Source organism: Scyliorhinus canicula, chromosome 16 (assembly GCF_902713615.1).
Source record: "Scyliorhinus canicula chromosome 16, sScyCan1.1, whole genome shotgun sequence".
NCBI classification, from domain to species: Eukaryota; Metazoa; Chordata; class Chondrichthyes; order Carcharhiniformes; family Scyliorhinidae; genus Scyliorhinus; species Scyliorhinus canicula.
Genome location: NC_052161.1, coordinates 129,890,105 through 129,912,998, shown reverse-complemented (window position 1 = coordinate 129,912,998; position 22,894 = coordinate 129,890,105). Strand labels below are relative to the sequence as shown.

At 48.1% G+C, this 22,894-nt stretch overlaps 1 protein-coding gene and 1 long non-coding RNA gene across 2 annotated transcripts in view; one reads left to right on the top strand and one right to left on the bottom strand.

Annotated features, from left to right (window-relative positions):
- Positions 1-22,894, top strand: part of prdm16 (PR domain containing 16) — a 1,033,598-nt gene that overhangs the window by 809,180 nt on the left and 201,524 nt on the right. The gene's annotated exons all lie outside the window — the stretch shown is intronic.
- On the bottom strand, positions 871-22,556 carry LOC119950824. Its single transcript, XR_005457435.1, has 3 exons — positions 22,261-22,556; positions 3,014-3,044; positions 871-1,814 (listed from the first exon to the last, which is right to left on the bottom strand). It is a non-coding gene; the product is annotated as an uncharacterized LOC119950824 (long non-coding RNA).

The window sequence follows — 22,894 nt, the reverse complement described above, 5'->3', positions numbered from 1 at the left end:
GGTCCCTCAAAAAGCAAAGTGATAATTGGTTGAGGGATAACATTAGCCAGGAGCCTGAGAAAACTTCTTCAAAATATTGCCATGGAATCATTTACATTTATACCGTGAGAGGGCAGACCGGCCCAGTGTTAATGTCTCATTTGAAAGACAGTACCTCCAAAAGTGCAGAACTTCCTCAACACTGCACAAGAGTGTCAGCCTAGATTCTGTGCTCAGGTCACTGGAGTGGGACTTCAACCCACAACTTTCTAATTCAGAAACAAAAGTGCTACCATTTAGCCACAGTTGACACAGTTAACACTTATGCAGTATGAAAAGCAGGGGAGAAAGTTGGAAGGAAGAAAGATAGAAACAAGTTCCTGTTTATATGAGATAGAGCCACATCTTCTTGCCCCTCGTGTTGTGGTGTTATTTACTATTTAACAGGCACCAGAGCCAAAAATGAAAAATAAGGTGAGAGAGACCACAAAGCGAAAACCAGACGAGGGTGGTGTAACACAACAAAGACAGATTGACTTACAATATTACATTATATTGATGGCAGTTAGCTTCTATAGCTTTTGCAAGAAAGTTTGAAATGTCAATGACTTAGCATGAAAATAGAAGATTAATTTTAACCAGTGTCAGAAATGTAGCTTTTCAATGACTAAGTGTTGGGCGATGGATTGGATTCCAGACAGACCAATAGAGCTTCTCACTTTGCAAAAAAAATGAGGAAGGGAGATTGTAAAACAGGCTCCCGACAGCACTTCATATCCCATGGCTTCCTCTGGGAAAAGATAGATCAGTCAAGACTTAAAGATCCCCTTGTGGACCAGCTCTGTGCTAGCAGGATTTTGTGAAGTTAATAAAGTGTGATTGATGGTATAATTTTTTTGTGGTAATCTTTTTAACAGACAAAAGCTGTCCTCTGGAATTTAAAGAAAACAAGTATTTATATGATTCTGTGTGAAAGAAATACTTGCTTTAGTTTGCAGGAATTCATCTGTCAAATGAGAGCATTCTCGGTGCTGAAGAAGGACTTTCTGGTGATGATAGTAAACACTGAGAACAGAAAACAGTTTATCTAAAATGAGTGGAAAATCTAAGTATTTATCTAAGGTCTCTTCCTTCATCAGCCTCTATTTCATCTCTGTATAATATCAATTTGTCTGTTTGTTTACTTTCCTTTTATTTATCTCTGTCTCTGTACACTATCATTGCATTTGTGAGTACGTATATCATTGCACTAATCTACATCTGTTCTATCTCCAGTCTACACTCTTTGTTAGGCTTCCTGATGCATTTATCTTCATTGGATCTGGCTCTTTATTACCCAATAGTTGTGATAACATGAGCCACAGAATACCATCAGCAACAGAATGCAGTCTTCTTAAGAGTATAATTCATCAGTCCACCTCAAGACCATGTGTACTTCCCCAAGTATCACAGAATTGATTTGGGAGCTGTTTGCCATTTTGGATTTGTCACATCTTATAGATCGTGTAATCTGGTAAGCATGTGGTACGTCAACACTGATGAATTGCATTGTAAACTTCATTGAAAGCAACTGTCTCCTGGGACATGATAAGCGGCTATAAAAATGCAAATCTTCCTTTGTGTACATTTGTTTTGCTTAACGCGAGGTGTGAGCACCAATTTGCTGCACAGTGGTAAAGATGGACTTCATGTCTGGTCCCTGAAGAGTTTGTGATCGCGCTGCCACCGGGGGACAAAGGGAAAAATCAAGGGAGTGTTCCATAGCCCAGTTTCATGTCCCATTGTAGTTGCTGCAGAGCTGGGATGAGGCGAGTCCTAAGGAGTAGGTCATATATCTGTGGACAAAATAAAAACATTAACAAATGCTAAATAAACCAAACAAACCTTTTGAAAAGCACCTGCTCGTTAATTTTCTCATCATCTTCCCATCAATTACTCCATTGTTAACTGTTTCAGATTCAGGAGCAACTGAGTTTGGTGTGATTATCAGTTGTATAACTGAATTAATTTTCTCCTACATAAAAGTTGATATCTTCACCTGGTGAAAGTCCCAGGTCCTCTGGTCCACTCCTGCACTTGTACAGAATTAGTCATTGCATTAATGGGTAGTGAAATCTTAACTAGACAAGCAGCAGGCAGCTTCCCAGTGATGTGTACTGGTAAACTGCACGGTTAAACTGCACACACGGGAGTGGCAGGGGGTGTTAGTAAACCTCGTCCTTTGTCATTCTTCATCAAAAAGCACTCTGGATTTAAATGAATAAAATACGTCCCTTATTGTGTCTCTTGAAAACATTTCAAAATACTTCTTGTACAATTCTGAAGAGCAGTGACTGTTGTTACGTCTGCAAATGTGACAATGATTCTGAGAGAAAGATGAAGTGAAAAAGTAAGGTCTCCCTGTCGTGAAAACAGAAACCCTCTGTGTGGATTGGTTTGGATACCCTTGAGCACAGAAATGGTCTTCCACATGTGTTGAACACTGGAAAAGGGACGACAACAGACCTTTACTAGATACAGCAGGTCATTACAGCATACTGAGATCACAGCTCCTGTTGGACTGTGAATTTGGTGGGAATATGCGGAGTGATAATCAGATAAATTTCAATTAGGAATTATGATCTTATTTACTGCTGGTTTCAGGCGTTAAAAAGTCCACAGCTTTCAGCATTCTTATAAGAGCAGCATTGGTATGAATTTGTACTCATTAGATGTATTAAAATTTATATTACCTACATAATACTTATAAAGAACAAATAAAACTAGAACTGCGTAGAATATGTTGTTCGGCTCGATCGCGTCCATATTTCCTCCAAGCGGACATATAGTTCTACTTTTAAAGCTTTGATTTTACACTTGTGCCAGTCCCAGGCTAATCCGACCTTGGCCTTTTCCTCTTTTTCCTTCAGTTCACATGCTGGATTACTCCCACTGTTTCTTAGTGAGGAGGCACTCCCATCCTGCCATATGGTGGACTGCCAGGCCATCGCCTTGGTTCCTTACCCATAAATCCGATAATGTACATTTGGCTCACCTGATTCCCACATTCCTTCAAACGCCACTCCCTATAGAGAAAGCAGAAATTACCCTGTGTGGATTGGTTTGCATACCCGTGAACACAGAAACGGCCTTCCATATGTGTTGAACATTGAAAAAGGAAAAATAACAGATCTTTTATGGATACAGTAAGCCACAACAGCATATGGCCATATTTACTGCCAGAATCATTCAAACCCATTTCCATCGACCTGGCCAATTTAATCTTGATGCTGAAATTTGGTTTCAAGTCCCATTTCATAAAGTGGTTTCACTTAAACCAGGCTGACACTCCAGTACTGAGGAATGCTGTGTTGTTGGCGATTTGGACATTCTGAATTCTCCCTCAGCGTACCCGAACAGGCGCCAGAATATGGCGACTAGGGGCTTTCACAATAACTTAATTGCAGTGTTAATGTAAGCCTACTTGTGACAATAATAAAGATTATTATTATTTCATCTTTTGGAGGCGATGCTTAACTGTGACCTATCTTCGATCTGAGGAGAGCATAACATTCAAGAGAAAAAATTAAGTTCTCCCCAATATCCCAGCTAATATTTATCCCTTGACTTACATCACAGAAACAGATTATCTGGTCGCCAGCACTGTTTGAGACCTAATGTGTGCAAATTTGCTGTTGTTTATCTTAACAGCGACTACACTTCAAAAGTATTTCATTAGCTGTGCAAGACTGCAATATTCTGAGTTTGTCAGCGGACCATTTAAATGTTAGTTCCTTCTGTATATCTGTTTCAAAAACTAGTCATTGGCTCCATCACAACTCGTTGTGTGAAGACGTTTCTCCTGTTTTGTGTCAGCACATGAATCAGATTGATCTTTGGGTGTGGCAGGTGTCAACTTCAAACTGAAAGGCTTCAGCCCACTGCGCCACAGAACTGAATCCAACTGGGGTTTCAGCAAGATCTGCTTATCTGTTTCTCCCCTTTTCAAAACCCCTACAGAGCAGATTAGTAAGAGATTTGCATGGCAAATATAGAAATAAATAATTTGGTCAGACTTTATCGTGGTGGCTACATAGGAGGTGTTTTATGAAGTCATGGAGAGTCCACAGCTCCCAGTAGTTTTCAACCCCCACTTCCTTAACAAGGGAACTTGTACTCCACAAAGGACACAAAGAAGACAATTATTTCCATCCCGGACGTCCCATGCGACGGGTTATGGCATCCCACTCCCCAAAAGTCCGAAGGAACCTTCAAAGGCTGAGGATGAGGAAGATGAGGAGGACAACGCCATACTTTCCCTGGTGCAGGCGGAGCAGCATGTATCCGAGGCGCCGGGAAGGTGGCATATACCACAACAGGGAACGCCATTTCCTACATAAATGCTGGGGCAGATGGTCGGCTGAAGGCAGCTGCACAGTGGAATCCACATCAGAAACTTCAGAAGCCTGTGCTTCTGTGTCAAAATCTGAAAAGGCGACATCCTGCATGTCGGCGTTGAGACATCTTTGGGGTGTCATAACGGGCTGGACCGGTGTTGGGTTGAGACAATCCAGGACAGGTCACACATAAGGAACCTTACGAAGGAGCGGTATCCGTGACCGAAGGTGACCAGATGCCGTTTCATCAGTTGGCCATGAACTTGAACCTGGTAGGAGACAGGCCCCGCACTATGGAAGATAGTCCCCGAGAGCCAGCGAGTGCCGTCAGCAAAGTTGCGGATGAATACTGCGTCACCAGGTGTGAATGGCAGGGGCAGTAGATATTGAACAAGGCAGCGACCTTGTAGCTCCTGGTTCTGATGCATCATCGCGCTGATATCGGTAAGCCAAGACGGGTAGGAAAACGCCAGCCTATGAGCATCTCAGCCGGAGCAAATGCAGTCACCATGTGTAGCGTGGGCTGATAGGAGGATAGGAAATGAGCCAACCTCGTTTCCATCGAGCCCGGAATCTGCTTCTGGAATCCCCGTTTAAATGTCTGCTTGGTTCGCTCTGCCAACCTATTCGATGCCGTGTGGTACTGGGCAGTACGTGCATGTTGAATCCCATTGGCCTTCAGGAACTCTGAGAACTCCTCACTTGTGAAAGAAGCAATATTGCCCGTGACGAGGACCTCAGGAATGCCATGCGTCGAGTAAGAGATACGCAGCCACCCATTGGTGGCACAGGAAGTGATCGCTGTCTTTTTTTTAGATCTCTAGCCACTTGAAATGGGCATCTATTGAACACAGAAACATCGAGCCCAGGAGCGGACCAGCAAAGTCGACGTGTACTCGATCCCAAGGGCGACCCAGCCACTCTCAGGAGTGAAGGGGCACGGCCAAAAGGAACTTTTGGTGCTCCTGACAGATGGAACACTGCTGAACTATCTTCTCAGTGTCGGTATCCAGGCCTGGCCACGAGGCATAGCTCCACGCTCACATCTTCATTTTGGATGGGTGCCCATCGTGAAGCTTTTTCAAGATAAACTCTTAACAACTTCGAGGAGAAGGCCCGTAACTCAGACAACTTCGAGGAGAAGGCCCGTAACTCAGACAACTTCGAGGAGAAGGCCCGTAACTCAGACAACTTCGAGGAGAAGGCCCGTAACTCGCTTGGGAGCTGTCGATGCTGGCTAACATATACCACTAGATGCCACACCTCGTCAACAATGGAGTCCATTTGCGTCCGGTCGTGGACACGTGATGCGGTGACGGGCAACAAGTCCATGAAATTCAACTCAATGACTACTTTGTCTGACTGGAGTGAGGCCGCAGCATCGGCCAGCAAGGGTAGACTGCTCAGCGCGTCGTCATGTGCAACGTGGGTACCCAGCCGGTGTTCAAATCTGTACTCATAAGCAGCCAGCAACCGATCTAATGGTCGGTGCCGAACGAGCCGGACTTGTATAGAAAATGGATAGAGCTTACTCCATCCCCTTAACAAGGGAGCTCGTACTCCACAGGGACATGGGGATGACAATCATCCCCACCCTCTAAGTCCTGTGCAGTGGGTTATGACGGGGTGTTAACATAAAACAGCAGCATGTCTTGCAAAATACGAGGGAATCTTGAATGTGGCAAGGAGGAGGTGGCAGCTGTCTGTTAACACGTTGTTTTAGGGCCAAAATCACCTCTGTCAGATTCATTCAAGCAATTTGTCACTACATTTGGTGAAACATGTTACTCAAATGCTCTGATATCCTTAACAGTGTGTTTTTGTTCAGCATTAAAGACACAGATCAATTCAAAGCCCTACTCCAGGGGTGGGTTATACCTTCAAGTTCACACAAGTTCTGATCACAGCAGAAGTGTGTTGTGTTTTCCCTTCTCGTTTGGCCATTTCTCTCCCCTCTCCTGAAGATGTCAACACCTTTCTCAGTTCTATTTCTCCACAGGAGCCAGTCTTACTCAAAATCTTACCCATGTGGATATCTGCATTTTTGTGCGGGTGTTGACAGATCCAGATCATTGCCATCCTCAGCATGTGTCCCCACATGTACATCTTCCAAAAGGGGCCCCAGAGTGTGATCAGGAGTGGAACCTTTTATCTCCCTGTTTCCTTGGATCACTAAGTCCAAGTACCAGATTTTCGAGGCTGGTTGGGGATAAGACTGTAGGCAAGCATGGCCTGGAACGTTCCGCTGCCTGTTAGCAAGCTTGCTGGCATGATTCCGATCTGGTGCCAATTTGCAAAGGGCCACGTTTGGGCTGAAATGGCTACACACCCCCAAGCATTAGAAAGCTAATTAGGCCAGTTAATTGGTCCCTTTTTGCATGATTGATATTTTCTGATTGACAGGTGGGCTCAATACTGTGGCCGAAACATAGAGCATGATCTTCCCAAAAGGGAAAAAAGTCCCTGAGTGAGTGCATTTGTCCGCGTGTTTCCCAGCACTCACAGTGCCCAGAAACATGGCTATTCAACGTGACTCGCTTTGAATAAGGGGCCTGAACGCAGAATGCGCGGCCAAGGCCACAATAACCCCTTTCTTGAGCGGTACTCCCCATTGCAGAGAGAGATCGGGATGCCATTTTAAATGGTGTCCCAATCTCTGAGGCCAACAAACATATCCCTGACCTCCCCACAACTTGAACGCAATATGGCCTCCGATCCCCTTGGAGACCCCCACGATTGTAGTTTCGTCTGATCCCCGTGTGTGGTCCCTGGGGCGAAAGGATTGAATCCCAAAGTCTCCGGTACCTCGGGAGTCTGTGCGTTAGAGTAAGACTTACTGCCTCACTCTCATCTGCAGATTTGCCAAAAAGTGATCCTTCCCATTGTGGGCGGGATTCACCTTGCAGCGTCCCGCGAGATATAGTTGATGCGACCGTCAATTCACACGAGACGGAGAATTGAAGTGAATAGTGGTTTTAATCAGTTAGAACTGTGCCTGCCTGCGACTGCTCTGTACTGAGTGCCGCCTACAGGCAGCAGCTCTATATACCTCCCCTGTGGGGGGGGAGCCCACAAGGGCACCAACATAATACAATGTAATGTAATGTAATACAATGATGAATGATAGCAATAATACATTCACCACAATAGTTGAATGTCATGAGGCTTTGCGAGCCGGGTAGATCCCAGGAGGGTAGATTCAGAGGCTACACTGCACCTCGGCGAGTTGCTTTTCCGGCTCAGCGTGGCCAGACGATCACATCCACGGTCAATTCACTAAAGCAGCTTCCCAGTGAGGGATCAGTACTTCACTTTCTAGGCTCCCCCCCCCCCCCCCCCCCCCCCACCCCAACACTCTCCATGGCCATCGGGCCACATGTGTGGCCATTGGCCATCCAGTGGATGGGTCATGACCAGGCAGCTGTAGCCTTTTGTAAATTAACTTTTACTCCCTGACCTTCAGAGGGCATCTCCGTCTTGAGGTACGAACTCTCACTCTTTGTAGGAATCCGCAGCTCTCATCTCAGTAATGGGGTTGTCAATGCGAGAAGACTTCCTATTGTTCTATGGGAGACTTGCTGTCATTCTTATTTGTACAATAATGGTAATTTGTGCAAAAATTATTGTCAGGTGACCATTCCTGACACAGGGTCAGGACCTGCATTTGATCCCAGCTTTAAGGTTCCAAGCCCAAACAGAAAATCCAGCCCCAATTGTCATGCCACAGCCATGATCAGGTTTCACATCCTGGAGTAGAGGTGAAATCTGGAATCTTCTCGATCTGTACAGCTTAACTACTCACTGCCATGACCACTCTTAGTGCAGCACAAAGAACAAAGAAAAGAACAAAGAAAATTACAGCACAGGAACAGGCCCTTCGGCCCTCCCAGCCTGCGCCGATCCAGATCCTTTATCTAAACCTGTCGCCTATTTTCCAAGGTCTACTTCCCTCTGTTCCCGCCCATTCATATACCTGTCTAGATGCTTCTTAAATGATGCTATCGTGCCCGCCTCTACTATCTCCGCTGGTAAAGCGTTCCAGGTACCCACCACCCTCTGCGTAAAAAACTTTCCACGCACATCTCCCTTAAACTTTCCCCCTCTCACCTTGAAATCGTGACCCCTTGTAACTGACACCCCCACTATTGGGAAAAGCTTGTTGCTATCCACCCTGTCCATACCTCTCATAATTTTGTAGACCTCAATCAGGTCCCCCCTCAACCTCCGTCTTTCCAACGAAAACAATCCTAATCTACTCAATCTTTCCTCATAGCTAGCACCCTCCATACCAGGCAACATCCTGGTGAACCTCCTCTGCACCCTCTCCAAGGCATCCACATCCTTCTGGTAATGTGGCGACCAGAACTGCACGCAGTATTCCAAATGTGGCCGAACCAAAGTCCTATACAACTGTAACATGACCTGCCAACTCTTGTACTCAATACCCCGTCCGATGAAGGCAAGCATGCTGTATGCCTTCTTGACCACTCTATCAACCTGCGTTGCCACCTTCAGGGTACAATGGACCTGAACTCCCAGATCTCTCTGCACATCAATTTTCCCCAAGACCCTTCCATTGACCATATAGTCCGCTCTTGAATTTGATCTTCCAAAATGCATCACCTCGCATTTGCCTGGATTGAACTCCATCTGCCATTTCTCTGCCCAACTCTCCAATCTATCTATATTTTGTTGTATTCTGTGACAGTCCTCTTCGCTATCTGCAACTCCACCAATCTTAGTATCATCTGCAAACTTGCTAATCAGACCACCTATACCTTCCTCCAGGTCATTTATGTAGATCACAAACATCAGTGGTCCGAGCACAGATCCCTGTGGAACACCACTAGTCACCCTTCTCCATTTTGAGACACTCCCTTCCACCACTACTCTCTGTCTCCTGTTGCCCAGCCAGTTCTTTATCCATCTAGCTAGTACACCCTGAACCCCATACGACTTCACTTTTTCCATCAACCTGCCATGGGAAACCTTATCAAACGCCTTACTAAAGTCCATGTATACGACATCTACAGCCCTTCCCTCATCAATTAACTTTTTCACTTCCTCAAAGAATTCTATTAGGTTTATAAGACATGACCTTCCCTGCACAAAACCATGCTGCCTATCACTGATAAGTCTATTTTCTTCCAGATGTGAATAGATCCTATCCCTCAGTATCTTCTCCAACAGTTTGCCTACCACTGACGTCAAGCTCACAGGTCTATAATTCCCTGGATTATCCCTGCTACCCTTCTTAAACAAAGGGACAACATTAGCAATTCTCCAGTCCTCTGGGACCTCACCCGTGCTCAAGGATGCTGCAAAGATATCTGTTAAGGCCCCAGCTATTTCGACCCTCGCTTCCCTCAGTAACCTGGGATAGATCCCATCCGGTCCTGGGGAGTTGTCCACCTTAATGTCTTTCAGAATCCCAAAACTTCCCCCTTCTGTATGACAACTTGACCGAGAGTATTTAAACATCCATCCCTAGCCTCAACATCCATCTTGTCCCTCTCCTTTGTGAATACCGATGCAAAGTACTCATTAAGAATCTCACCCATTTCCTTTGAGTCCACGCATAAATTCCCTCTTTTGTCTTTAAGTGGGCCAATCCTTTCTCTAGTTACCCTCTTGCTCCTTACATATGAATAAAATGCTTTGGGATATTCCTAAACCCTGTTAGCCAAAGATATTTCATGACCCCTTTTAGCCCTATTTATTGCGCGTTTGAGATTCGTCCTACTTTCCCGATATTCCTCCAAAGCTTCATCAGTTTTGAGTTGCCTCGATCCTATGTATGCTTCCTTTTTCATCTTAGCTAGTCTCACAATTTCACCCGTCATCTATGGTTCCCTAATCTTGGCATTTATATCTTTCATTTTCACAGGAACATGTCTGTCCTGCACTCTAATCAACCTTTCCTTAAAAGACTTCCACATTTCAAATGTGGATTTACCCTTAAACAGCTGCTTCCAATCCACATTCCCTAGCTCCTGCCGAATTTTGTTATACACTGCCTTTCCCCAATTTAGTACTCTTCCTTTCGGACCACTCTTGTCCTTGTCCATGAGTATTCTAAAACTTACGGAATTGTGATCGCTATTCCCAAAGTAATCACCGACTGAAACATCAACCACCTGGCCGGGATCATTCCCCAATACCAGGTCCAGTATGGCCCCTTCCCGAATTGGACTATTTACATACTGCTCTAAAAAACTCTCCTGGATGCTTCTTACAAACTCTGCTCCATCTACGCCTCCAACACTACACGAATCCCATTCAATGTTGGGGAAGTTAAAATCTCCCATCACAACCACCCTATTGCTCCTACATTTTTCTATAATCTGTCTGCATATTTGTACCTCGCTTTTGGGAGGCCAGTAGTTAAGTCCCAACAATGTTACTGCACCCTTCCTATTTCTCAGCTCCACCCATATTGCCTCAGTGCTCGAATCCTCCATCGTGCCCTCCTTAATCACAGCTGTGATATCATCTCTGACGAGTAATGCAACTCCTCCACCCCTTCTACCTCCCTCTCTATCCCTCCTGAAGCATCTATACCCTGGGATATTCAGTTGCCAGTCCTGCCCTTCCCTAAACCAAGTCTCAGTAATACCAATAGCATCATATTCCCAGGTACTGATCCAAGCCCTATGTTCATCTGCCTTACCTGCTACACTTCTCGCATTAAAACAAATGCACCTCAGACCACCTTTGTGTTCATCATCTCTTCCCTGTCTACTTTTCCCCTTAGTCACATTGAGTTTATTGTCTCGTACCTTACTGGCTTCAGTTGCTGCTTCTTTACTGACCTCTAACTTCCTAATCTGGTTCCCATCCCCCTGCCACGTTAGTTTAAAACCTCCCCAAGAGTGTAGCAAAAGCACCCCCTAGGACATTGGTGCCAGTCCTGCCCAGATGTAGACCATCCGGTTTGTAATGGTCCCACTGCCCCCAGAACAGGTTCCAATGTCCCAAAAATCTGAACCCCTCCCTCCTGCACCATCTCTCAAGCCACGTATTCATTCTGACTATTCTTGAATTTCTACTCTGACTGTCCCGTGGCACTGGTAGCAATCCTGAGATTACTACCTTTGAGGTCCTACTTTTTAACTTATCTCCTCACTCCCTAAATTCTGATTGTAGGACCTCATCCCTTTTTTTACCTATATCGTTGGTGCCTATATGCACCACGACAACTGGCTGTTCACCCTCCCCCTTCAGTATGTCCTGCAGCCGATCGGAGACATCCCTGACCCGAGCACCCGGGAGGCAACATACCATTCGGGAGTCTCATTTTCGACCACAGAAACTCCTGTCTACTCCCCTTACAATTGAATCCCCTATGACTATAGCCCTGCCAGTCTTTTTCCCGCCTTCTGTGCAGCAGAGCTAGCCACGGTGCCATGAGCCTGGCTACTACTGCCTTCCCCTGGTGAGTCATCTCCCTCAACAGTATCCAAAACGGTATACCTGTTTTGGAGGGAGATGACTGCAGGGGACACCTGCACTGCCTTCCTGCTCTTTCTCTGCCTTTTGGTCACCCATTCCCTGTCTCCATCACCAATCCTAATCTGCGGTGTGACCAACTCACTGAACGTGCTATCCACGACCTCCTCAGCATCGCGGATGCTCCAAAGTGAGTCCATCCGCAGCTCCAGAGCCGTCATGCGGTCTAACAGGAGCTGCAGCTGGACACACTTCCCGCACATGAAGAAGTCAGGGGCATCGGCCGCGTCCCTGAACTCCCACATTGAACACGAGGAGCATAATACGCGTCTGGGATCTCCTGCCATTTTTACCCTTTACCTTAACTGATTACAAATATCATATCAAATAATTAATAAGTGAAATGAATAAAGATTTTACTTACCAATCACAATACTCACCAACACACGAAGAGTTAAATTTCTCCCAGCAACTGCTAATTGGAGCATTTTCCTTGCCAGCCAATCAGGTCACTGCTTTGCTGTGATGTCACCCTTCAAGGTAAGTTTTTAAAGAGATAAACTTACCTTCCCGACAACCACGGTTGTTTTTTTTGGTTAGAGGAGGGGGTAGGGAGGGAAACACTGAGGAAGTGTTTCAGGTTTAACTGTCACTTGACAACAGCCCCTTCACAAACCACCTTCAAATTAGGCTGACCGCACTGCACGTATGCAAATCTCCCCGGAACAGCCAATCAGTAGCTCCGCTCTGCTGCCCTCTGCTGGATGCTTGCTTGCACTCGAACTCCTCGGGTCTCTTTGGCACAGTGGCATAAAGGGTAGCATTGCTGCCTCACAGCTCAAGGGACCCGGGTTCAATTCCGGCCTTGGGTGACTGTGTGGGGTTTGCACTTTCTCCCCGTGTCTGTTCCTCCGGGTGCTCTGGTTTCCTCCCACAGCCCAGAGATGAGTAGGTTAGGTGGATTGGCCATGGTAAATTGCCCTTAGTGTCCAAAAAGGTTTGTTTGGGTTACGGAGATAGGGTGGAAGCGTGGGCTTAAGTCGGGCCCCCTTTCCAAGGGCCAGTGCAGACTCGATGGGCTGAATGCCCACGTTCTGCACTGTAAATTCTATGATTTTATGATATGATTATGAATGTTCCAGCAGGTTACAAAGTAAACAGGTCAGCTGTAAATGAAATGAATTAAAATCGCTTATTGTCACAAGTAGGCTTCAAATGAAGTTACTGTGAAAAGCCCCTAGTCGCCACATTCCGGCGCCTGTTCGGGAAGGCTGGTACGGGAAAATAGCGAGAGTTGAGAAAATTCAGTATGCTGGGGCGAAAACGGACAACAACTGCCCTCAAAAACCTAATTACAAAATATATATGTTCCAATGATCAAAATTTAAGATGATTGTCAAAAGAACCGGAAGGTAGATGAGTTTTTTTTTTGCACAGTGAGTTCTAGTGACTGGAAAGTATAGCCTGAAAGGGTGGAAGCAGCATATTTAACGGTAACTTTTAAAAATAATTGGATATATATGTGAAAAAGAATAATCACAAAAAGTGCAGAGAAGTAGGAATAATTGGATAGCTCTTTCAAGGCCAGGCACAGTCATGATGGGCTGATTGGCCTCCTTTTATACTGCATGACAGTATGATATTGCATACAGCCAGACAGCAGCATCCTCATTGTCTTTCATGCCTCTCAAAACCAATATATTAAGCTTCACAAACAAGGAGACATCAGGTCGATGACACAATGTAATAAGTTTGCAGATCTCACTCTTGCAGGCGGTGTTATTTAAGGCATTTTGCTACTGGAAACAGCTTGAGCTGTACTGGAGGTTACACATCAACCCTCCCGAAAAAATACATGCTGTTGCCAAAATGACAAAGCCCTTTAATAAAATGCAAACGGGATTCTGTTACTCCAGGCCAACTTTAGCAGAGCTGAGTGTTGGGGCGGTGTGTGTGTGAGAGAGAGAGAGTAAATGGGAAACAGACCAGGCCAAACTGTGTGGGAGTGCAGGGAGAGCCCTGTTTGCCTGAAGAAATTAAACCACTAATGAGCTTCACCTTGACACAGTGCTGACAGCAGCAGTGTGCAGCTGTGCAAGTCTGGGCACTACGAGGTATAAGTCAATCCCCTCTGTCTCTTTCTGTCTGATTCAGGCACAGCAGTGTACCAGAATTATGCTATAACGTCTAGTTTTGTAAATCCTTGTCCTGGGACCCTAAAGGTCATCGGATTTCCGTCCATCTGTCAACATGTAATTCAACATATAATTGTATTTTCTGATTTTTTGGCATTTTATTTCTGTTGTTGGACGAATGCAATATTCGCACTTTTGGTAGTTGACACAGCATTTTGGGAGATGTGTGGTAGGTTCTGTGAACGTGTCAGTGTTGGCACAAGTTCCATGTGAATGTTAATAATGGTAGGGGTTCCCCAGAAGTGTGTAAGTGTGCGTTCAGGTTTCCTAAAAGTGTGTCGGTGGAGGGGCACCCCAAGGTTGTGTCAGTGTGTGGTAGGGAATCCTCAGGAGTGTCTGCGTGCTGGGGTTCTCCAGATGTATGTCAATGTAGCGGTTCCCCACGTATGTGTTAGTGTCGGGTTTGCCCAGGAGTGTGTTGGTTTACAGATTCACCAGATGTGTATGTGTGCAAGGATTCCACAGGAGTGTGTCAGTGTAGGGGCTCCCCAGGAGGGTGTCAGTGTACGGATTCCCCAGGAGGGTGTCAGTGTACGGATTCCCCAGGAGTGTGTCAGTGTAGGGGCTCCCCAGGAGGGTGTCAGTGTGTACGGATACCCCAGGAGTGTGTCAGTGTACGGATTCCCCAGGAGTGTGTCAGTGTGTACGGATACCCCAGGAGTGTGTCAGTGTGTACGGATTCCCCAGGAGTGTGTCAGTGTGTACGGATACCCCAGGAGTGTGTCAGTGTACGGATACCCCAGGAGTGTGTCAGTGTACGGATACCCCAGGAGTGTGTCAGTGTGTACGGATACCCCAGGAGTGTGTCAGTGTGTACGGATACCCCAGGAGGGTGTCAGTGTGTACGGATACCCCAGGAGTGTGTCAGTGTACGGATTCCCCAGGAGTGTGTCAGTGTGTACGGATTCCCCAGGAGTGTGTCAGTGTACGGATTCCCCAGGAGTGTGTCAGTGTGTACGGATACCCCAGGAGTGTGTCAGTGTGTACGGATACCCCAGGAGTGTGTCAGTGTGTACGGATACCCCAGGAGTGTGTCAGTGTGTACGGATACCCCAGGAGTGTGTCAGTGTACGGATTCCCCAGGAGTGTGTCAGTGTATGGATTCCCCAGGAGTGTGTCAGTGTACGGATTCCCCAGGAGTGTGTCAGTGTGTACGGATTCCCCAGGAGTGTGTCAGTGTACGGATTCCCCAGGAGTGTGTCAGTGTGTACGGATTCCCCAGGAGTGTGTCAGTGTACGGATACCCCAGGAGTGTGTCAGTGTACGGATTCCCCAGGAGTGTGTCAGTGTACGGATTCCCCAGGAGTGTGTCAGTGTACGGATTCCCCAGGAGTGTGTCAGTGTGTACGGATTCCCCAGGAGTGTGTCAGTGTGTACGGATTCCCCAGGAGTGTGTCAGTGTGTACGGATTCCCCAGGAGTGTGTCAGTGTACGGATTCCCCAGGAGTGTGTCAGTGTACGGATTCCCCAGGAGTGTGTCAGTGTGTACGGATACCCCAGGAGTGTGTCAGTGTACGGATTCCCCAGGAGGGTGTCAGTGTACGGATTCCCCAGGAGTGTGTCAGTGTGTACGGATACCCCAGGAGTGTGTCAGTGTGTATGGATTCCCCAGGAGTGTGTCAGTGTGTACGGATTCCCCAGGAGTGTGTCAGTGTGTACGGATTCCCCAGGAGTGTGTCAGTGTGTACGGATACCCCAGGAGTGTGTCAGTGTGTACGGATTCCCCAGGAGTGTGTCAGTGTGTACGGATACCCCAGGAGTGTGTCAGTGTACGGATTCCCCAGGAGTGTGTCAGTGTACGGGTTCCCCAGGAGTGTGTCAGTGTGTACGGATTCCCCAGGAGTGTGTCAGTGTACGGATTCCCCAGGAGTGTGTCAGTGTGTACGGATTCCCCAGGAGTGTGTCAGTGTACGGATTCCCCAGGAGTGTGTCAGTGTACGGATTCCCCAGGAGGGTGTCAGTGTGTACGGATACCCCAGGAGTGTGTCAGTGTACGGATTCCCCAGGAGTGTGTCAGTGTACGGATACCCCAGGAGTGTGTCAGTGTACGGATTCCCCAGGAGTGTGTCAGTGTACGGATACCCCAGGAGTGTGTCAGTGTACGGATACCCCAGGAGTGTGTCAGTGTACGGATTCCCCAGGAGTGTGTCAGTGTGTACGGATTCCCCAGGAGTGTGTCAGTGTGTACGGATTCCCCAGGAGTGTGTCAGTGTACGGATACCCCAGGAGTGTGTCAGTGTGTACGGATACCCCAGGAGTGTGTCAGTGTGTACGGATTCCCCAGGAGTGTGTCAGTGTACGGATACCCCAGGAGTGTGTCAGTGTGTATGGATTCCCCAGGAGTGTGTCAGTGTACGGATTCCCCAGGAGTGTGTCAGTGTACGGATTCCCCAGGAGTGTGTCAGTGTGTACGGATTCCCCAGGAGTGTGTCAGTGTACGGATTCCCCAGGAGTGTGTCAGTGTGTACGGATTCCCCAGGAGTGTGTCAGTGTGTACGGATACCCCAGGAGTGTGTCAGTGTGTACGGGTTCCCCAGGAGTGTGTCAGTGTGTATGGATTCCCCAGGAGTGTGTCAGTGTACGGATTCCCCAGGAGTGTGTCAGTGTGTACGGATTCCCCAGGAGTGTGTCAGTGTACGGATTCCCCAGGAGTGTGTCAGTGTGTACGGATACCCCAGGAGTGTGTCAGTGTGTACGGATTCCCCAGGAGTGTGTCAGTGTGTACGGATACCCCAGGAGTGTGTCAGTGTACGGATACCCCAGGAGTGTGTCAGTGTACGGATACCCCAGGAGTGTGTCAGTGTGTACGGATTCCCCAGGAGTGTGTCAGTGTATGGATTCCCCAGGAGTGTGTCAGTGTGTACGGATACCCCAGGAGTGTGTCAGTGTGTACGGATACCCCAGGAGTGTGTCAGTGTGTACGGGTTCCCCAGGAGTGTGTCAGTGTGTACGGATTCCCCAGGAGTGTGTCAGTGTACGGATACCCCAGGAGTGTGTCAGTGTACGGATACCCCAGGAGTGTGTCAGTGTGTACGGATACCCCAGGAGTGTGTCAGTGTGTACGGAGTCCCCAGGAGTGTGTCAGTGTGTACGGATTCCCCAGGAGTGTGTCAGTGTACGGATACCCCAGGAGTGTGTCAGTGTACGGATACCCCAGGAGTGTGTCAGTGTGTACGGATACCCCAGGAGTGTGTCAGTGTGTACGGGTTCCCCAGGAGTGTGTCAGTGTGTACGGATTCCCCAGGAGTGTGTCAGTGTGTACGGATTCCCCAGGAGTGTGTCAGTGTACGGATACCCCAGGAGTGTGTCAGTGTACGGATACCCCAGGAGTGTGTCAGTGTGTACGGATACCCCAGGAGGGTGTCAGTGTGTACGGATTCCCCAGGAGTGTGTCAGTGTGTACGGATACCCCAGGAGTGTGTCAGTGTACGGATTCCCCAGGAGTGTGTCAGTGTGTATGGATTCCCCAGGAGTGTGTCAGTGTACGGATACCCCAGGAGTGTGTCAGTGTACGGATACCCCAGGAGTGTGTCAGTGTACGGGTTCCCCAGGAGTGTGTCAGTGTGTACGGATTCCCCAGGAGTGTGTCAGTGTGTACGGATACCCCAGGAGTGTGTCAGTGTGTACGGATACCCCAGGAGTGTGTCAGTGTGTACGGATACCCCAGGAGTGTGTCAGTGTGTACGGATACCCCAGGAGTGTGTCAGTGTACGGATTCCCCAGGAGTGTGTCAGTGTGTACGGATACCCCAGGAGTGTGTCAGTGTACGGATTCCCCAGGAGTGTGTCAGTGTATGGATTCCCCAGGAGTGTGTCAGTGTGTACGGATACCCCAGGAGTGTGTCAGTGTACGGATTCCCCAGGAGTGTGTCAGTGTGTACGGATACCCCAGGAGTGTGTCAGTGTACGGATTCCCCAGGAGTGTGTCAGTGTGTACGGATTCCCCAGGAGTGTGTCAGTGTGTACGGATTCCCCAGGAGTGTGTCAGTGTGTACGGATTCCCCAGGAGTGTGTCAGTGTGTACGGATACCCCAGGAGTGTGTCAGTGTACGGATACTCTAGGAGTGTGTCAGTGTGTACGGATTCCCCAGGAGTGTGTCAGTGTGTACGGATACCCCAGGAGTGTGTCAGTGTGTACGGATACGCCAGGAGTATGTAAGTATGTGTACAAATTCCTCAGGTATGTGCTAGTGCAGGGGTTCCCCAGGTGTGTGTTGCTGTACGGAAAGCCCAGGTGTGTGTATGTGTGCAAGGATTCCCCAAGTGTGTGTTAGTGTAGGGGTTCCCCAGGAGTGTGTCAGTGTAGGGGTTCCCCAGGAGTGTGTCAGTGTACGGATACCCCAGGAGTGTGTCAGTGTGTACGGATACCCCAGGAGTGTGTCAGTGTACGGATACCCCAGGAGTGTGTCAGTGTACGGATTCCCCAGGAGTGTGTCAGTGTGTACGGATACCCCAGGAGTGTGTCAGTGTGTACGGATTCCCCAGGAGTGTGTCAGTGTACGGATTCCCCAGGAGTGTGTCAGTGTGTACGGATACCCCAGGAGTGTGTCAGTGTACGGATTCCCCAGGAGTGTGTCAGTGTACGGATTCCCCAGGAGTGTGTCAGTGTGTACGGATTCCCCAGGAGTGTGTCAGTGTGTACGGATTCCCCAGGAGTGTGTCAGTGTGTACGGATTCCCCAGGAGTGTGTCAGTGTACGGATACCCCAGGAGTGTGTCAGTGTGTACGGATTCCCCAGGAGTGTGTCAGTGTACGGATTCCCCAGGAGTGTGTCAGTGTACGGATACCCCAGGAGTGTGTCAGTGTGTACGGATTCCCCAGGAGTGTGTCAGTGTATGGATTCCCCAGGAGTGTGTCAGTGTGTACGGATACCCCAGGAGTGTGTCAGTGTGTACGGATACCCCAGGAGTGTGTCAGTGTGTACGGGTTCCCCAGGAGTGTGTCAGTGTACGGATTCCCCAGGAGTGTGTCAGTGTGTACGGATTCCCCAGGAGTGTGTCAGTGTGTACGGATTCCCCAGGAGTGTGTCAGTGTGTACGGATACCCCAGGAGTGTGTCAGTGTACGGATACCCCAGGAGTGTGTCAGTGTGTACGGATACCCCAGGAGGGTGTCAGTGTGTACGGATTCCCCAGGAGTGTGTCAGTGTGTACGGATTCCCCAGGAGTGTGTCAGTGTACGGATACCCCAGGAGTGTGTCAGTGTACGGATACCCCAGGAGTGTGTCAGTGTGTACGGATACCCCAGGAGGGTGTCAGTGTGTACGGATTCCCCAGGAGTGTGTCAGTGTGTACGGATACCCCAGGAGTGTGTCAGTGTACGGATTCCCCAGGAGTGTGTCAGTGTGTATGGATTCCCCAGGAGTGTGTCAGTGTGTACGGATTCCCCAGGAGTGTGTCAGTGTGTACGGATTCCCCAGGAGTGTGTCAGTGTACGGATTCCCCAGGAGTGTGTCAGTGTACGGATACCCCAGGAGTGTGTCAGTGTACGGGTTCCCCAGGAGTGTGTCAGTGTGTACGGATTCCCCAGGAGTGTGTCAGTGTACGGATTCCCCAGGAGTGTGTCAGTGTGTACGGATACCCCAGGGGTGTGTCAGTGTGTACGGATACCCCAGGAGTGTGTCAGTGTGTACGGATAACCCAGGAGTGTGTCAGTGTGTACGGATACCCCAGGAGTGTGTCAGTGTGTACGGATACCCCAGGAGTGTGTCAGTGTACGGATTCCCCAGGAGTGTGTCAGTGTGTACGGATACCCCAGGAGTGTGTCAGTGTACGGATTCCCCAGGAGTGTGTCAGTGTATGGATTCCCCAGGAGTGTGTCAGTGTGTACGGATACCCCAGGAGTGTGTCAGTGTACGGATTCCCCAGGAGTGTGTCAGTGTGTACGGATACCCCAGGAGTGTGTCAGTGTACGGATTCCCCAGGAGTGTGTCAGTGTGTACGGATTCCCCAGGAGTGTGTCAGTGTGTACGGATTCCCCAGGAGTGTGTCAGTGTGTACGGATTCCCCAGGAGTGTGTCAGTGTGTACGGATACCCCAGGAGTGTGTCAGTGTACGGATACTCCAGGAGTGTGTCAGTGTGTACGGATTCCCCAGGAGTGTGTCAGTGTGTACGGATACCCCAGGAGTGTGTCAGTGTGTACGGATACGCCAGGAGTATGTAAGTATGTGTACAAATTCCTCAGGTATGTGCTAGTGCAGGGGTTCCCCAGGTGTGTGTTGCTGTACGGAAAGCCCAGGTGTGTGTATGTGTGCAAGGATTCCCCAAGTGTGTGTTAGTGTAGGGGTTCCCCAGGAGTGTGTCAGTGTAGGGGTTCCCCAGGAGTGTGTCAGTGTAGGGGTTCCTCAGGTGTGCATCGATGTACGAATTCCCTAGGAGTGCATCGGTGTGTGCAGGGATTCCCCAGAAGTATGTAAGGGTTCCCCAGAAGTGTGGCATGGTAAGTGTGTGGCAGTATAGGGGTTTCTCAGATGTTTGTTGGCATCTGTAGGGGATACCTAGCAGTGTGTCAGTATTTAGAGGGATTTCCTGCAAATGTTAGTGTTTGTCGGGCAATTTTCCCTCTAACGTTTCTTCATATTGGGAAGGATATGGACGCCTCTGAGCTCTACGTCATGTCTAAAGGCAGCTTACGTCTTACAAGTCCCTGTCATTTAACAAAGGTGAGAGTGGTATCTTTATCTCAATGTGTGGTAATATCCAGGTTGCTGCCTTTTCCACACAGGTAACATTCTATTTCCACCTTTCCTTGGTCTCAATTGATCCATCCACTATAATAATAATCTTTATTAGTGTCACAAGTAAGCTTACATTAACACTGCAATGAAGTTACTGTGAAAATCCAGCGCCTGTTCGGGTACACAGAGGGAGAATTCAGTATGTCCAATTCATCTAACAAGCACATCTTTCGGGATATGTGGGAGGAAACCGGAGCACCCGGAGGAAACCCACGAGGGAGAAACACGTCGAGGGAAGCTGGGAAGCAGAAGAGGTTGTAAAATGGCAGCAGAAGGCATCCGAATCGAAACTCAACAAGCGCAATCTTCGCAAAAGGAAACAAAGTCCCCGAGCGAGCGTATTAGCCGCGTGTTTCCCGTCACTCGCAGTACTGAGAAACACATTGCTGTCCATCACAACTCACTTTGAATAAGGGGCCTGAATGGGGAATGCGCGGCCGAGGCCACACATAGCCCTGTGTTTTACATTGGGAACATGCGGGGCAGCACGGTGGCACAGTGGTTAGCATTGCTGCCTACGGCGCTGAGGACCCGGGTTCGAATCCCGGCCCTGGGTCACTGTTCGTGTCGAGTTTGCACATTCTCCCCGTGTCTGCGTGGGTTTCACCCCCACAGCCCAAAGATGTGCAGGATAGGTAGATTGGCCACGCTAAATTGCCCCTTAATTGGAAAAAACAATTGGGTACTCTAAATTTATATAAAAAAAAACATTGGGAACATGCGCTCGCTGGACTCCCTTGCCCGATCACGCACGCTCAAACAATGGCAGTACTCCGAGAAACACATTGCTGTTCAATGCAGCAGAGTGCTGGGCAGTGCAAAGGTGGCATCCGCAGTGCTGGGGTGCCACTCTGCCCAGACGCCGACCACCCAGATGCATCCAATCGCCTTGATCCACAAAATCCCTCCAGTGCAGAAGGATGTCATTCGACCCATTGAGTCTACACTGAAAGAGCACTGTACCGAAGCCCACTCCCCACCCTATCCCTGTAGCCTGCACATTGATCATGGCCAATCCACCTAACCGGCACATCTTTGGACTGTGGGAGAAAACCAGAACACCCAGAGGACACCCATGCAGACATGTTGTTGTGAGTGGTCTTTTTAGCTTGGGTTACGGGGATAGGGTGGAAGTGAGGGCTTAAGTGGGTCGGTGCAGACTCGATGGGCCGAATGGCCTCCTTCTGCGCTGCCTGTTCTATGTTCTATGTTCCTTCATCTTTCAGAGAACATTGGTGTAAGGCAGTGATCTTCACTGCTTTTTCAAGCAAGGGCCACTTTAGCAAAAAACCTGCAATGTGAGAGCTGCATTGCCTCCTAAGTTAGCATTGTTACTACCCCTTCAAGATGGAATATTGCAGAGCGACGCGTGTAACTAAAAATAAATCATGTATTATACTTATATTAAATATATAATACCCAATTTTTAAAATATAGCATTTACGAAACAATAACAGGAAAATATAAGGAATTAAAAATGCATCTATGCAAGTAAAACTTTTAAAAACCTAATAATGCAAACTTACTTTAAAAACTCGAAGGGCGAAAGTTTCCATGTTGCACCTTGACTTAGTAAGGCAATTGGTCAATTTGCTTCTCGGTTTTCTTTTCACAATATTCATTGTGAATTGTACTTGAAATGTTTCAAAAGCTCTTGATATTCAGAGGTGGGTTTCCTGAGTTTTGGAAAGTGGACAAAGTGCATCTCTCGAATGAATAATGCGATAATTTTGTTTCGAAGAGCGGTTGCTACACACGTTACTAGAAAATTTCTTTGAAGGGCAGCAGGGTGGCGCAGTGGTTAGCACTGTTGCCTCACGGAACAGAGGACCCGGATTCGATCCTGACCCCGGATCACTGCCCATGTGGAGTTTGCACATTTTCCCCTTGTCTGCATGGGTCTCACCCCCAAAACCCAAAGGTGTGCAGGGTAGGTGGATTGGCCACACTATATTGCCATTTAACTGGAAACATTAAAAAAAATATGAGGAAGTTTCTGCTTCCCTTGCAACCGGATATTTAACACATTCAAGTGGCATGTGATGTCGGTCAAAAGTGCCAGCTGTATTATCCACCTGGTTTTTCCAAATCGTTCTCCTCCTTCCCCTTGCTCTCAAGAAATTCACAAATCTGAGGAAGGAGACCCCAAAATCTTTTAAG